The sequence below is a fragment of the Macaca nemestrina genome, chromosome 10, assembly GCF_043159975.1.
Source record: "Macaca nemestrina isolate mMacNem1 chromosome 10, mMacNem.hap1, whole genome shotgun sequence".
NCBI classification, from domain to species: domain Eukaryota; kingdom Metazoa; phylum Chordata; class Mammalia; order Primates; family Cercopithecidae; genus Macaca; species Macaca nemestrina.
Genome location: NC_092134.1, coordinates 94,271,057 through 94,285,177, shown reverse-complemented (window position 1 = coordinate 94,285,177; position 14,121 = coordinate 94,271,057). Strand labels below are relative to the sequence as shown.

Sequence of the window (14,121 nt, the reverse complement as noted above, 5' to 3'; positions counted from 1 at the left end):
ATTCATGCTGGCCTGGTTGAGCTTCCAAGGCTTGCATAGCCAAAACATTAGTACTCTCATCTATAGTTTTACTAGAGTGTTTAAGTGAACAGCCTACTGTAAGGTAAATAATGAGTCCTGGGATGAGGGTTACAATTCCCAATTTTAAAAGTAAAGATTTGAAAGCATCAGTCTGGGGACTTCTAACCCACAAAGAATTTAGAATTTAGCCTAAATTGCAGAACAAACCTCAAGAACAACTAACAACAGTGTGCTATAGTTTTTCTTCTGAAGCATAATTTTTCTCCAGTCCCCATTTTTATTAAAAACAAATGATGATAGAATTGATTTGTTTACAAAATAAATTTCAGTCTTACTGTACTTGGGCTGATTATTTGCATAAAGTACAGCAAGAATAATTATTTGTCACTTTGGCATTTTAAATTGGCTTTACTAGAACTCTTTTCCATGAAGAATCTCAGATAAGACTTTTTAAAAGTTGAGACCAGGCATGGGTTTGTACCCTCAAATTCCTTTGAGTGAGATAAATTCCTCTCCTCTTGAGGTCCCAAGATAACTTGGGGTTCCTGGGCGTGTTAGAAAGTGACATTCTTTACTTACCACAGGTAGGAACCTTGTACAGAGACTCTGTTTGGATAAGGTATGTGGTCAGATGCCACAACAGGCTTTAATTGGCTCTGTAAGTCAACTTTGATTCTTTGAAGGAAGTATACTATTCCATTCAAAGCCTTGGTAAAATAACCAATTTCTCCAATTGTGCCCTGTTACAAAAGAAAACAGATTCTTATTGTACTTATGCAATTAACGATACTGCCATAAATTGAGAATGCTCACAAATAGTTTCCAAATTCTGGGGAAATCAGGTAGAGAGGAACAAATATGATCTAAATTTTTTTCACAGGAGTATATTTTACTCACTTGTTAAAAGTTTCAAATAGCTCTAAATAAATACGCTCTCTTGACTCTGAAAACAAAAGGTTTAGCAATGTTTAACACATTAGTGCTCCATGAGAGTCCTAGAAGTTTGTTTTTTCCCTCCATTCCAATAGCACAACTTTTAAAATTATCTGAGACCTGCACTCAGAGTCCTATATCAAATTATAAACTGCCTTGTGAAAAGGATCAAAGCAAGACAAAATGTCTGTGGATGACAAAAGCCTCTAGCCACTATAAAAGGTACAGTTGACTAGGAATTTTGGTTACTTCTGTGGCATACAACCATTTTATATAACAATTATAATTATTGGTAATATACATTAAATTATATCAACATTATAGAAGTTTTCCATAATTTTGGAATACATACCAATAACATATTTATACAAATACTGTCCAAAGAAAACCAAACACCATTCACTTTTCTATTCAAAAAGTTTTTTTCTACTTTAATGTCACAATCTCCCACAGTTATTAATCAGAAACCTGCATTTAAGAGCATCTGTTAAATTTTACAGCTGATTATAAGATCATTTTTAAAAGAAGACTGAAGTGAGACAACAATTGTCTGTGGATAAAAAATATTTTAGGGGAGCCACAGTTAAAGGCACAATTGACAAGGCAGTTTACCTCTGTGGCACACAGTCATTTAACATAATAATTATGATTATTACTGGTAACATATACTAAGTCATATTAGAATTATAGTAGCTTTACTTAATTTTGAAATGTATACCAACAAAACATTTACACAAATGTAGACCAAAGAAAGCCAAACATTATTTCATATTTGATAATGCTTCCTGTATGGTTTTTGTACCAAAAAAGCCAAATGTCATTTTTGGACTTTAGAGGATGTAATATCTAAAATATTAGGTTAGAAAGAGACATATTTTACAATGTAATTTTGGAAAGTTTGTCAAATATCAAAGGTTTAAAATGCTGGATATCAAAAAATAGAATTCCAGTTCAGAATAAGTCATTAATTTGGCCAAAATGATGACTCCAAAAATTTTTTTGAAAAGAAAACTTTTACTCTGATAGGAGACTTAGCTTTCCAAACAAGAACCAATAAAGATAGCATGAGGCTAATTACATTTGTCTCTTCTCTCTTCTCCCTTTTTTTCTCTGCCATTTACCCAAAGGAGAAAACAAAAGCCTTTCATTATCCTTTAACATTACATAAAAATCATCTTCAAAAGAGAAAAGCAAATTTAATGTTTGCATTAGTGTATTTTTAAAGTAAGGCTAGTTTCTTAAATAAAATTTTGTTTCTCTATCCAGTTTTTATGTTTTACCATAAGGTAAGGTTTTCATAAAATTTTTACAACCCTTTACAATTTTCCATCAAACAGCAGATCAATTTTGTAAGAAAACCCTGTTATTTGGACATGCATGCCCAGATTCTGGCCCCATAACAGTATCATTTTAATGTTTAACCTACAGGAAAAAAAACTAAATAATTTCTTTAAAATCTTAGCCAACTCGTTTATACCCACAGAATTTTTTTATAAGATTAACCCTTTACAAACCCTTTTCACTTTGCTGAAACCTTTAGTTTTGTTCTGTTACTCTTGTAGGTTAAGACAATCTTAAAAACCCTCTGAACTGGACAAAATTACATTCCCTTTATCAAAAGCCATATTCCCATGCCTTCTTAAAATCTTTTACCAAAAACACATTTCCTATATACCTTGTATGTAAAACTGTTTCCTGGGGGCGTGCCCAGGATGGCTGAATAGGAACAGCTCCAGCCTCCAGCTCCCAGCATGAGTGACACAGAAGATGGGTGATTTTTGCATTTTCAACTGAGGTACTGGGTTCATCTCACTGGGGCGTGTCAGACAGTTGGTGCTGGTCCACAGGTGCAGCCCAACCAGTAAGACCTGAAGCAGGATGAGGCATTGCCTCACCTGGGAAGTGCAAGGGGGAAGGGAATTCGTTTTCTTAGCCAAAGGAAATTCAGACACACAACACCTGGAAAATCTGGTAACTCCCACACTAATACTACACTTTACCAAGGGTCTTAGCAAATGGCACACCAGGAGATTATATCCCACACCTGGCACAGAGGGTCCCACACCCATGGAGCCTCCCTCATTGCTAGCACAGCAGTCTGAGATCTAACTGCAAGGCAGCAGCGAGCCTGGGGGAGTGGTGCCCACCATTGCTGAGGCTTAAGTAGGTAAACAAAGCTGCTGGGAAGCTCGAATTGGGTGGACCCCACCACAGCTCAAGGAGGCCTGCCTTCCTCTGTAGACTTCACCTCTGGGGACAGGGCATAGCTAAACAAAAAGCAGCAGAAACCTCAGCAGAAGTAATTGTCCCTGTCTGACAGCTTTGAAGAGAGCAGTGGATCTCCCAGCACAGTGGTTGAGATCTGAGAATGGACAGTCTGCCTGCTCAAGTGGGTCCCTGACCCCTGAGTAGCCTACTGGGAGATATCCCCCACTAGGTGCAGACCAACACCTAACACCTCATACGGCAGGCTACACCCCTGAGACGAAGCTTCCAGAGTAAGAATCAGACAGCAACACTCACTGTTCAGCAATATTCTATCTTCTGCAGCCTCTGCTGCTGATACCCAGGCAAACACAGTCTGGATGGTCCTCAAGCAAACTCCAACAGACCTACAGCTGAGGGTCCTGACTGTTAGAAGGAAAACTAACAAACAGAAAGGACACCTACACCAAAACCCCATCAGTACGTCACCATCATCAAAGACCAAAGTCAGAGAAAACCACAAAGACGGGGAAAACGCAGTGCAGAAAAGCTGGAAATTCAAAAAATCAGAGCGCATCTCCCTCTCCAAAGGAACACAGCATATCACCAGCAATGGAACAAAGTGGGATGGAGAATGACTTTGACGAGTTGAGAGAAGAAGGCTTCAGTTGATCACACTTCTCAGCATTAAAGGAGGAACTACATAACCAGCACAAAGAAACTAAAAACCTTGAAAAAAGATTTGACAAATGGCTAACTAGAATAACCAATGTAGAGAAGTCCTTAAAAGAACTGATAGGGATGAAAACCATAACATGAGAAGCAAGGGCAAACACATTCAAAAGCTAGCAGAAGGCAAGAAATAACTAAGATCAGAGCAGAAATGAAGGAGACAGAGACACAAAAAACCCTCCAAAAAAATCAACGAATCCAGGAGCTGGTTTTTTGAAAAGATCAACAAAATTGATAGACCGCTAGCAACACTAATAAAGAACAAAAGAGAGAAGAATCAAATAGACACAATAAAAAGTGATAAAGGGGATATCGCCACTGACCCCACAGAAATACAAACTACCATCAGAGAATAGTATAAACACCTCTATGCAAATAAACCAGAAAACCTAGAAGAAATGGATAATTTCCTGAACACTTACACTCTCCCAAGACTAAACCAGGAAGAAGTTGAATCCCTGAATAGACCAATAGCAGACTCTGAAATTGGGGCAATAATTAATAGCCTACCAACCAAAAAAGATCCAGGACCAGACGGATTCACAGCCGAATTCTACCAGAGGTACAAGGAGGAGCTGGTACCATTCCTTCTGAAACTATTCCAATCAATAGAAAAAGAGGGAATCCTCCCTAACTCATTTTACGAGGCCAACATCATCCTGATACCAAAGTCTGGCAGAGATGCAACAAAAAAGAGAATTTTAGACCAATATCCCTGATGAACATTGATGCAAAAATCCTCAATAAAACACTGGCAAACCGGATCCAGCAACACATCAAAAAGCTTATCCACCATGATCAAGTTGGCTTCATCCTTGGGATGCAAGGCTGGTTCAACATAAGCCAATCAATAAATGTAATCCAGCACGTAAACAGAACCAAAGACAAAAACCACAGGATTATCTCAATAGATGCACAAAAGGCCTTTGACAAAATTCAACAGCCCTTCATGCTAAAAACGCTCAATAAATTCGGTATTGATGGAACATATCTCAAAATCATAAGAGCTATTTATGACAAACCCACAGCCAATATCATACTGAATGGGCAAAAACTGGAAGCATTCCCTTTGAAAAGTGGCACAAGACAGGGATGCCCTCTCTCAACACTCCTATTCAGTATAGTGTTGGAAGTTCTGGCTAGGGCAATCTGGCAAGAGAAAGAAAAGAAGAAGTCAAATTGTCCCTGTTTGCAGATGACATGATTGTATATTTAGAAAACCCCATTGTCTCAGCCCAAAATCTCCTTAAGCTGATAAGCAACTTCAGCAAAGTCTCAGGATACAAAATCAATGTGCAAAAATCACAAGCATTCTTATACACCAGTAACAGACAAACAGAGAGCCAAATCATGAATGAACTCCCATTCACAATAGCTTCAAAGAGAATAAAATACCTCGGAATCCAACCTACAAAGGATGTAAAGGACCTCTTCAAGGAGAACTACAAACCACTGTTCAGTGAAATAAAAGACGACACAAACAAATGGAGGAACATACCATGCTCATGGATAGGAAGAATCAATATCATGAAAATGGCCATACTGCCCAAGGTAATTTATAGATTCAATACCATTCCCATCAAGCCACCAATGACTTTCTTCACAGAATTGGAAAAAAATGGAACCAAAAAGGACCCCGCATTACCAAGACAATCCTAAGTCAAAAGAACAAAGCTGGAGGCATCACGCTACCTGACTTCAAACTATACTACAAGGCTACAGTAACCAAAACAGCATGGTACTGGTACCAAAACAGAGATACAGACCAATGGAACAGAACAGAGCCCTCAGAAATAATACTACACATCTACAGTCATCTGAACTTTGACAAACCAGACAAAAACAAGAAATGGGGAAAGGATTCCCTATTTAATAAATGGTGCTGGGAAAATTGGCTAGCCATAAGTAGAAAGCTGAAACTGGATCCTTTCCTTACTCTTTATACCAAAATTAATTCAAGATGGATTAGAGACTTAAATGTTAGACCTAATACCATAAAAACCCTAGAAGAAAACCTAGGTAATATCATTCAGGACATAGGCATGGGCAAGGACTTCATGTCTAAAACACCAAAAGCAACGGCAACAAAAGCCAAAATTGACAAATGGGATCTAATTAAACTAAAGAGCTTCTGCACAGCAAAAGAAACTACCATCAGAGTGAACAGGCAACCTACAGAATGGGAGAAAAATTTTGCAATCTACTCATCTGACAAAGGGCTAATATCCAGGACCTACAAAGAACTCAATCAAATTTGCAAGAAAAAAACCACCCCATCAAAAAGTGGGCAAAGGATATGAACAGACACTTCTCAAAAGAAGACATTCATACAGCCAACAGACACATGAAAAAATGCTCATCATCACTCACCATCAGAGAAATGCAAATCAAAACCACAATGAGATACCATCTCACACCAGTTAGAATGGCAATCATTAAAAAATCAGGAAACAACAGGTGCTGGAGAGGATGTGGAGAAATAGGAACACTTTTACACTGTTGGGGTACTGCACACTATAGTTCAACCATTGTGGAAGACAGTGTGGCGATTCCTCAAGGATCTAGAACTAGAAATACCATTTGATCCAGCCATCCTGTTACTGGGGATATACCCAAAGGATTATAAGTTATGCTGCAAAAAGACACATGCACACGTATGTTTATTGTGGCACTATTCACAATAGCAAAGACTTGGAATCAACCCAAATGTCCATCAGTGACAGACTGGATTAAGAAAATGTGGCACATATACACCATGGAATACTATGCAGCCATAAAAAAGGATGAGTTCGTGTCCTTTGTGGGGACATGAATGCAGCTGGAAACCATGATTCTCAGCAAACTATCTCAAGGACAGAAAACCAAACACCACATGTTCTCACTCATAGGTGGGAAATGAACAATGAGATCACTTGGACACAGGAAGGGGAACATCACACACCAGGTCCTATTGTGCGGAGCAGGTAGTGGGGAGGGATAGCATTAGGAGATATACCTAATGTAAATGACGAGTTAATGGGTGCAGCACACCAACATGGTACATGTATGCATATGTAGCAAACCTGCATGTTGTGCACATGTACCCTAGAACTTAAAGTATAATAATAAAAAAAAATATCTGTTTCCCCAGTAGTCTCAATTACATGTTACAATGCTAACTCTTAGCAACTTTTATTTTTAGTGAAAAACCTGATAAGTAAACAATTTTAATTATATACAAGGGGTGGAGTCTAGGACATCAGGCAGAAAATGAAGACAAGGTCTGACTCTTTTTAGTACAGCTAGCAGGCATGGCTCTCCATTTGTCCACAGACCTTATCTATAATCTAATACTCCAAAGTAGGCAAATAGAACAGTTTTCAAAAGTCAAAGAACCAGTTTGACCTTAAAGCATTTATTAAATCTAATATCTGACCTTAATTTAGACCAAATGTCTACATTTTCAAGACATTTTATTTTACCAATAATCTGTAAAACTGCCTTTATTTCCAAAAAAGTACTGAAGTCATGTGAACAAAGGCATTAAAGTTTCTATTTCTTCTGACAAAATATTTGATTTAAGCACTTATTTTTCTTTTCTTTTCTCTCTCTCTCTCTCTTTTTTTTTTTTTTTTTTTTTTTTTTTTGTGATGGAGTTTCGCTCTTGTTGCCCAGGCTGGAGTGCAGTGGTGTGATCTTGGCTCACCACAATCTCCGCCTCCCAGGTTCAAGCAATTCTCCTGCCTCAGCCTTAGGATTACAGGTACGTGCCCCCACACCGGCTAATTTTGTATTTTTAGTAGAGGCAGGGTTTCTTCATGTTGGTCAGGTTGGTCTTGAACTCATGACCTCAGGTGATCCACCCACCTTGGCCTCTCAAAATGCTGGTATTATAGGGGTGAGATAAAATAAGTGGCTAAGCACTTATTTTTCTAAGCCAATTAATCAGAGTTCTTTTATATATAAACATCTCACACACACAACACACATATAAATACAGACAGATAAGATTCAACACTTGTGAGATTTTTCATCTGCCAATTTCTTAATTGGATTACTTGCTTCAGGGTGGAGCTCTTGGAGGAACAAGGCCAGGAAAGCATGCATTTCTAAGGCCAAATAAGTGGCAAATAAGCAGCTGAAGGCAAAGATGTATCCCGAAAATTAAGGGTGCCATTTTATACCAGATCCTGGACCCCCCAAATAAGGGAAATACTACAGGAGAAGACAGTGTAGTGCTTTTACTGACTGCATTTTATTGCAAGTCAACCCAAAGCCAATCAGCCCATTTTGTGATCAGCACATCCCTCATGGGAGTCTCATCCCTCAGTGTGGGGTGTGGATGTTTCCTTATCTTCCAGGTCGCCAAGAGCATGCTTCTCTGATCCAGTGTGCAAAGAGTCAAGTATCCCTCCATAACTACTATTAGCCATCTCTTAAAGTTTATTTCCTACCTAGTTATTACACACCAAAGTTTTCTCATAATACAAAGTAATTTCTGATAACCCCAAAACTCAAAACCTTCAGATTACACAATGCAAAACCGAATAGAGCCTTTGATTTTGAGAGTGATCTATTCACTTTTAATTCCTGGAGTTTCCAGAGGAAAACAGAGGTTTTTTCCCAAAACAGGGCCTGTGGTGCCTCCTCTGTTTTTCCCAATGAGTCCCAGGATACCAGAAGTTATCTTAGGGCCGCTCATCTGTGCATTAAGAGTGGAAAGACAAAAAACAAAATGGAGAAAAATAATTCAGTAGACTGAGAAGAAAAAACCTTTTTCCAGAAAAACAAGTTACAAGAAGAGAAAAACATAAAGGCCTTTTAAATATACCTATAGCTTGTTTATCCACTTTTAATTAAGCTGACTTTTAACCATAGTGCTCTTAAAAAATTCTTTAAAATTATTTTATTACCCAACTTTAGTCACACCAAGTAGCCAATAATTTTGGCTTTTGAATTCTACCACAGGTAATTTCGCACATGAAATTAATAAGTTTTAACTAAGGTTATAACTTAACCATGGACACATAAGTGTCTCAAAGAGATGGTAAGAAGCTTCTTCTTCTTCTTCTTTGTCTTTTATTTTTTTAATAACATTTAGAATCTCACTCAGGGTTGTTTAGAGAAAGGAAAACTCAACATAGGAAATCAGAAGCTATCCATCAGGGAGAAAAACCTCAGTAAATGGCAAAGTCACATAAATAAAAAACCAGAAAGGAATCATTCCAAAAGCCAAGAATTGAACCCAGGCTGCCATTGTCAAAAAGCAAAACCTTAACTACTGAGTTAGAGCAATGAGCGGTTTCTATTGTTCTTCGCAGAAGAAGCCTAGAGAAGCCAATTTAAGCTTGCAAAGGCTTTTAATCACTCAAGATAATTTTTAGGGCTAACTATGACATGATCCTCAAAATTCCTGTCTTCTGGATGGTGGAAACCAAGAGAAAGTATCCCTACATGGTCAAAAGGTTACGTTTTTTTTTGTTTTTTTTTTTTTTTTTTGGCAAAGTTTTGCTCTTGTTGGCCAAGCTAGAGTGCAATGGCATCATCTCAGCTCACCACAACCTCTGCTTCCTGGGTTCAAGCAGTTCTCCTGCCTCAGCCTCCCAAGTAGCTGGGATTATAGGCATGTGCCACAACGACCGGCTAATTTTTTGTATTTTTAGTAGAGATAGCATTTCTCCATGTTGATCAGGCTGGTCTCAAACTCCTGACCTCAGGTGATTCACCCCCGCCTCGGCCTCCCAAACAGCTGTGATTAAAGACTTCAGCCACCATGCCCAGCCAAGGTTGAGCTCTTAAGGACACAAAACAAGATGGAGAAATTTCCTACAGTATTGGTTTCAGGGACCTGTAGCAAAGTTTTTAACTGACCAGTCTGTCAGGCTGACTTGAAAAGGGAGCCTATAGGGGTTCTAAATACACAATTTATCCTGTGATACTCCTTTCTCCATTACAGAACACAGAAAGACAAACTCTTTCTGTGTTTTGCTACCAGATTTGCTACCGCCTAAGACTAGCCTCACAAATAAATTCTTTCTTTCTTTCTTTCTTTCTTTCTTTCTTTCTTTCTTTCTTTCTTTCTTTCTTTCTTTCTTTCTTTCTTTTCTTTCTTTTCTTTCTTTCTTTCTTTCTTTCTTTCTTTCTTTCTTTCTTTCTTTCTTTCTTTCTTTCTTTCTTTCTTTCTTTCTTTTCTTTCTTTCTTTCTTCTTTTCACAGAGTTTTGCTCTGTCACCAGGCTGGAGTTCAGTGGCATGATCTTGGTTCACTGCAAATTCTGCCTCCCAGGTTCAAGCAGTTCTCCTGCCTCAGCCTCCCAAGTAGCTGGGACTACAGGTGCACACCACCATGCCCGGCTAATTTTTGCGGAGACGGGGTTTCACTATGTTGGCCAGGATGGTCTCAATCTCTTGACCTGTGATCGACCTGCCTTGGCCTTCCAAAGTGCTGGGATTACAGGCGTGAGCCACCGCACCCTGCCAAATCCTTTTTCTAGTAATTAAACTCTTGCAGAGAGACAAATAGTGATGTTTACCATTTACCCAGACAGGGAAAGAGAGAGACCAGAACTTGGCTGGTAAGAATTTTTTAACCTTTTTTGCTGGCATACCAGGTTTCTGGGCTCCCTTTCTCCGCAGCTTTCAGAAGAATGGAGCAGCTTCTGATCACCCAGCTCGCTTGTGCTATAGCTGTGGGGTTCAAGCCACTTTACAAGAGAAAATTACACTTTCCTGTTTCATGGAATCATAGGCAAGATTCATACTTTGCAAGATGCTGCCCAACAGGCTGCATGGGGAACCAAATTAACATTTTCCATCTCAGCAAAACACACATAACAAAACAAGTATTAGTCACCTCATTCAGCACCCAGTATCAGCCTGGCAAAGGTCAAACTTTTCCCTGTTGGTCCCTGTTGTCTTTGATTCATTCCAGGTGGGATGGGACAACCTCCAAATGGTAATTCACAATGGGGTCTCTGGCAAGGTGAAGAGCAGATAGTCACCCCAAGAGACAAGCCTGTTGAGCTTTCTTTAGGGCTCATCGAATTTGAGCAGACAAATAAGGAGGTTTCTCTGAGTTAGGCCTGCTGGACTTCCATCAGCAACCCCCTTTGAGATCCCTCCCACACAAACACACATGGACAGAAAGCCTTCCAAATCAGATCCCTAACCAAGAACTCCAAGAGTGTCTCTGCCAAACTATCTTCCTAATCTCCATCTGAGAATCCTCCTAGAAATCTTCCTGATTGAAGAGAAGTCTCTGAAACGAGGACCTTTCCTACTAGTTAGAAAGAGCTAACTGAGACCCCATAGGAGCTGAGCAGATACCCTGCAATGGGGCTACAGACACAGACACACCATGGTAGAACTACAAACAAGCACCCCCCAATGGAGCTGCAGACACACCACCATAGGGCTACAGAACCAGTCAGGAAAAGGAAGGAGGCATTGGCAGTGCCTAGGACACTCATCAATCCAGACACCCTACCCTGGAGCTATAGACAGACACCCTACCATGGGGCTACAGACAGACACCCTGTGATAGGGCTACAATTAAGGGATGTTTCCCCATGACTATTTCTCCATTGCAATTAAATTCATGCATATTGGGTGGCAGCAACCCACAAGTAGAGAGAGGACCAGGGTCAGCCCCCAGTCCAAGAGAATAAAGCGGCCACTTTGGCTGCTTCTGGATCCATCACTGAAGGGGGGCCACTGAACCATGGGCAGGTAGCCACAAGGATAATCCCAGGCGAGCCCCCAAATTTTTAACGTCTCAAGTGGTTCACCTTGCCCACTGCCTAGACAGAGCAAATTCATCAAGACAGGGGAATTACAACAGAGAAAGAGTAATTAACAAACAGCCAGCTGTGCAAGAGACCAGAGTTTTATTATTACTCAAATCAGGTTCCCCAAGCATTCAGGGAGCAGAGTTTTTAAGGATAACTTAGTGGGTTGGGGGAAGCCAGTGAGCCAAGAATGCTGATTGGTCAGGGTTGAAATCATAGAGAGTCAAAGCTGTCTTCTTGTGCTGAGTCAGTTCCTGGGTGGGGAACACAAGATTAGATGAGCCAGTTTATTGATCTGGGTGATTCCAGCTGATCCATCAAGTTCAGGGTCTGCAAAATGTCTCAAGAATTGATCTTAGGAACACTTTAGGAAGGGTCAGAATCTTGCAACCTCCAGCTGCATGAATCCTAAACCATAATTTCTAATCTTGTAATGTTCATCCTACAAAGGCAATCTAGTCCCCAGGCAAGAAAGAGGTCTGCTTTGGGAAAGGGCTGTTACTGTCTTTGTTTAAAGTATAAACTATAAACTAAGTTTCTCCCAAATTAGTTCAGCCTACACCCAGGAATGAACAAGGACAGGTTGGAGGTTAGAAGGAAGATGGAGTCAGTTAGATCTTCACTGTGTCAGTCATAATTGGCAAAGGCAGTTTTAATCCCTCCCTTTGGGTTTTATAATGCCTTAATCTTAAGATGTAGGTTATGAAGACAGGTAAAGGCCATGGATTGCTCTGGATTCTTCCTGCTGACAGGAAATATAGTAGGAATGGGAGTAATCCCCAAGGTAAGAAGAGTGGAACCACTTTGCAACTGTCTGAGTGTACTCCTGTAGGCCTGGTTGAGCTTCCAAGGCTTCCATGGCAAAAACATTAGTAAACTCATCTACAGTTTTACTACAGTATTTAAGTGAACAGCCTACTGTAAGGTAAATAACAAGTCCTAGGATGAGGAGTACAATTGCTGATTTTAAAAGCAAAGATTTGAAAGCATTAGTCTGAGGATTTCTAACCCACAAAGAATTTAGAATTTAGCCTAAACTGCAGAACAAACCTCAAGAACCGTTAACAGCAGTATATCATAGTTTTTCTTTTGAAGCATATTTTTTCTCTCTGCAATCCCTGTTTTTATTAAAAACAAATCATGATAGAACTGATTTGTTTACAAAATAAACTTTAGTCTTACTGTACTTGGCCTGATTATTTGCATGAAGTGCAGCAAGAATAATTATTTTTCGCTTTGGCTTTTTAAATTGGCTTTGATAGAACTCTGTTCCATGAAGAATCTCAGATAAGACTTTTCAAAAGCTGAGCCAAGCCATGGGTTTGTACCCTCAAATACCTATGAGTTGGGCAAATTCCTCTCATCTTGAGGTCCCAAGATAACTTGGGACCCAAATAACTATAACCATATGCCAACTTCTCTCTCCTGTATAAGTATTTATACATTTAGTCCCCACAACATGCTATGAAGTGCCCTTATTATCTCCATTTTAAAAATGAGAAACCTGAGGCACGGAGAGGTTATATAACATCCTCAGCAGGGAGATAACAGAGGCAGGACCCCACCAAGCAGTCTTTCTTCAGAGCTAATGTTCCTAATCATCACTCAAGCTGATACCTAAGGCTGGAGGTGAGAAGAAGTGCTGATTTCTAACAGGCTCTATTATTAGTGAAAATTTGCTTTCTGTTGTGAATTGGCCATTTCATTCTTATGATCAGGTCTTGTGGCCATTAGGGTAGGGTTGTTCTGTTGGCATTGAGTTTTTTATATAAACACAAAAAGAAAGTAAAAGACTGTAATTTGAAGAAAGATCTCTATGGTCTTTGACTTGATAATAGTAAGAGTATAGCATCTATGAATTTCTGGACCTAGTTCACCTGACTTGAGGGATGTTGAGAGGTACCCGAAGAAGCAGAAAGAGGAAGGATATACAGTTTGGGAACTCAAAGAGAGAGAAAAACATGGAGCTAGGTAGTCTACTTAGATAGTTACTGTAATATCTAATTTCTATTAAATCAAGGAATTAGAAGAAATGTTTGTAAAACTTTTATTATCACCATCCTGTTGGGAAGATTTAAGCCAGTGGATTAATTCTTAATTTATTCTGGCAAGTAGGAAAGAAAGTAGATGAAATAAATAATATGAAATTCCCAAGATGCTTCATTTTTCTGTTCAGCAGAGAAGAAAAAAAACTGCACATTATAATTTTACCTAATAGTGTGGGTTAAATACACAATGATATGAAGGAGTGAGTACACTTTTTAATATTCCTCTCCTGCAGTAATTTTATTAATTCTCACAAATTAACCTTTATTTTTCATTCACGTTTTTACTTTTTGCTCCATTTGTATTCATTTGTTCACTCATGCATTTAAGCACCTATTGAATAAATACATTTCAAGTGTCCCCCTATCTGCCATGTATTGTTCTAGGTGCCATGAATACTAAGTAAATAAGACAAGCAA

At 39.1% G+C, this 14,121-nt stretch overlaps 1 long non-coding RNA gene across 1 annotated transcript in view; it reads left to right on the top strand.

The window, feature by feature from the left end:
• LOC139356807 (uncharacterized) overlaps nucleotides 1–14,121 on the top strand; it is a 124,219-nt gene that overhangs the window by 100,160 nt on the left and 9,938 nt on the right. The window lies entirely within an intron of this gene.